The following is a 3,354-nucleotide window of genomic DNA, read 5'->3' as shown; positions in this document are numbered from 1 at the left end:
ATAGTATCCAACTTGAAGTTGTCGTTGTCAACAATGACAACGGCCGGCTTGCTATCTGCGATCTCTGGTCGGCAGTTGCCTGACACCTAAATATCCTTAAGTGCCCAGTGGTCATAGAGGAGAAGTGCATCTGAGTAGCTGATGCAGACACCACTCTTGTGAAGTGTGTCCACCAGGTCTTTACTCCTTGTCATACCATGAACAGTGAGGCCAAAGTTAACTGTAGTTGAGGTGCGCTGTCCAGTGATGTGGTGGGTGATTATGGAGGCTAGGCTGAGTGTGGCAGGACTGCGATCAACAGTTTTTCTTGTGGGTTGTTTTAACAAAGTCAACAACTGCAGTAGTTACTCACATACCTCTTCAGCTTCTTCGAGATGGTCAATGCCAGGTGGCCATGCGACAGTAGATGTGTCTTTGATCTTCTTTGACAGGCGTAGTGCTAGGTTTTGAATGAGCTGCTCATCAGTGATGCCAAGGGACAACATAGAAGCCTCAATATAGTCACCCCCTCCTGCAGTGTCATACACCCATGGACTGTTGTTCTTTGCATTTCCTTCATGTAAACCAATTTTGTCCTGATACTCATTTAGGAGCAGATGTTTAATGTAGGACGACATAACTTCACCCACTGGATAACCATAGTCACTGACAATACGTTTGTAGTCTGCTAAAAGAGACTGCAAGAACGGATCTCACGCTCAGCAAAGATGACTGTATCCACATGTCTAAAGAACAAATTGTTCGCCTCTGACATAGACACATTCTGAAGATGCATTCCTTCGTTTTGTTCACACTTCAGGTGGTTTACATACTTTCTCCAGCAGTTATGGTGAAACATAATGTCTGTTGCAAAAGGGTTTGACAGCGCTGATATGGACTTGACAAATCGTGAGAGACGATCCCGCAACTCTTCATTTTCTGTTAAAACTGTGTGGCATTTGAAGGAGAGCCATACCGAGTGTGTGTTGATTCTGAACATCTTGCCCTTTGCTCTATTTGGATGCTTCGTGTCCTCACCCTTTCAGACACCATACACATTTTGTTTTCTCGATGAGTGATCCACCCACAGAAGAACGCAGGCACTTAGCAGGCAATAGTCCCTCTGTCTCATTATCACACAGAGCTGGCATTTCAGAGCTTGATGCTTGACTTGTACTTGGAACAATGTCACTTTCGTTCCATTTGCGTCGTCGAGACTTTTCAACCTTGTCTGAAGATGAGATTGATATGTAGCATCCTTGGTGCATGTAATAATTTGTAGGCCCATCTTGCCCTGAAGTTGTGCTGTATATATCACCATACCTATCAAGTCCTGACCATCTTTTAAACTTTGACTCTAGAGACTCCCACTTTCCTTGGCTGATGGTATCTGAGGACTTACAAGTCTTTCCACATTTCAGTACACATTCATATGACATGTTACTGACAATATCTATTTGAAATGTCTTGAGTATTACACTAATTCAGTCTTTATGCTCTTTTAATAGTATGGAAGTAAGGAAGCAGAACTGCACACATTGACCTGAAACAAAAGAAAAATCTCTTAGTGGGGTGAATTTTGATATGAAAATCAGGTCAAATCAATAAAATAACATCATATATGAATTCCCCATGCCAAAAAACCCTATAAAACATATTTTGTAGAGCACTCTAAGAAAAACCAGGAAAAAGTTAATCTTTTGAACTGGCGACGACGGCCATTTTGAATTCAGGGCTCTCAAAAGTTATGGCCACACTTTTGACAGGGGCATGGGGGCTAAATTTCTTTCTTATCCCTCCAAAAAGTTAAATCCAGTGAGAAAAGTACCTCCACTCTCAGTGGTAACAGAATGTATAAAAATGACCCAACTAAGTGCCTCCTAGTGAAATATACAATGGTATAGGGCAAAATTTTGAATTTTCTTTTCCTTCCTCATTAATCCAATGAGACCCTTTTCTTTGGCTCTCATATTGGGGACACCATCAGTACACACACAAACCATGTTAGACCATTTAAGGTTATTGTCAGAAAAATCCCCCAAAAAGCGGAGTCAACACGCCTTCCCCTCTAGTTTGACCATATAGTGGTAATAGGTACAATAATTCTTCCCAGAATATGTTTCCTTTTGGAAATTGTACCCAAACATATAACTGTGCAGCATCACAAATATCTGTGTTTTCGTTCAATACAATGTTAAATCATTGAATACCTGACAGATTGCCGATTTCTTCAGTCCTCCTCGTTATGGTTGTGCCTGATATGATTTGTTTGAAAATTGCATCTTTATTATTAAAACCTCAATACATTTTCTCTGTTGATGCCAAAAAACATTCTTTTAACAATCTCTGCATCTGGCAAAGGTTTCTTATGTTTGGCCAAGATCCATGCAATCATATGTTGCTCTGTCAAATTCTCTGCAACATATTATGAAAAGTAAAGAATTGTCAGAGCCACTATATTGTGTTCATTTTCATCTGGCCAAAATAAATAAACATTAATATCCCGATTACTCAGTTCGGGTTACTTGAAAGTCAATGATTTTTTGGTATGAGGTATAAATAGGACTCTCCACTTAGTATTTAAAATTCTTTAAAGTGAATTCTATTTCATGCAACCCTAATAGAATAATCGAGATTTCAGAGTTCATATTTTTTGCCACATGAACCTATTCCTATTACCAATCTTAATAAAAGATGAGTGATACAGCAAAACGATGAATTTTATATGTCATACTTTAGAATTTTTCTTTGAACACTTATGAATTATCTCCATTTTTCTTTCTCTCCTGCGAGCCGCTAATCTGGTCATTACGAACCGCTAATGGCTCGCGAGCCACGCAATGAAGACCACTGTCCAATGGGTCCTGATCAAGATCAAAGTTTGTCAAGCTATGTTGATCAGACCTGCGTTACCAACATTGCCGACGAAATTTAAATTTTCTGTCCCTATTCAATGTATATTCATGAGTTGAAAAAAACAGACGAACACGCACACACATCCGTCTGCATAGGATGGAATCGGGAGCTTCATGAAATTCTGCAAAGCCTTTTGAAAAATTATTTATGCATTTAAAATATGATATCAAATTTGAGAATCTAATGAAGAGAAACAAAAAGGAAACGAAAAAATTAATGAAAAGGAAAGAAAAATAAACCTAATAAATTTTTATATTAGCTGTTTTAATGTGAAAAAAAATTATATCTTATTTCAAACTATTTCTATAACTTTATAATGAAGAGAAACAAAAAGGAAACGAAAAAATTAATGAAAAGGAAAGAAAAATAAACCTAATAAATTTTTATATTTGCTGTTTTAATGTGAAAAAAAATGATATCTTATTTCAAACTATTTCTATAACTTTATAATGAAGAGAA

The 3,354-nt window shown here is 37.7% G+C and overlaps 1 pseudogene; it reads left to right on the top strand.

Moving 5' to 3' along the window:
• The first annotated feature begins 1,488 nt into the window (after window positions 1-1,488).
• Window positions 1,489-3,354, top strand: part of LOC137619885 (uncharacterized) — a 7,094-nt pseudogene continuing 5,228 nt past the window's right edge.

The sequence above is a fragment of the Palaemon carinicauda genome, chromosome 2 (assembly GCF_036898095.1).
Source record: "Palaemon carinicauda isolate YSFRI2023 chromosome 2, ASM3689809v2, whole genome shotgun sequence".
NCBI lineage: Eukaryota > Metazoa > Arthropoda > Malacostraca > Decapoda > Palaemonidae > Palaemon > Palaemon carinicauda.
This window is presented reverse-complemented; position numbering and strand designations above follow the sequence as displayed.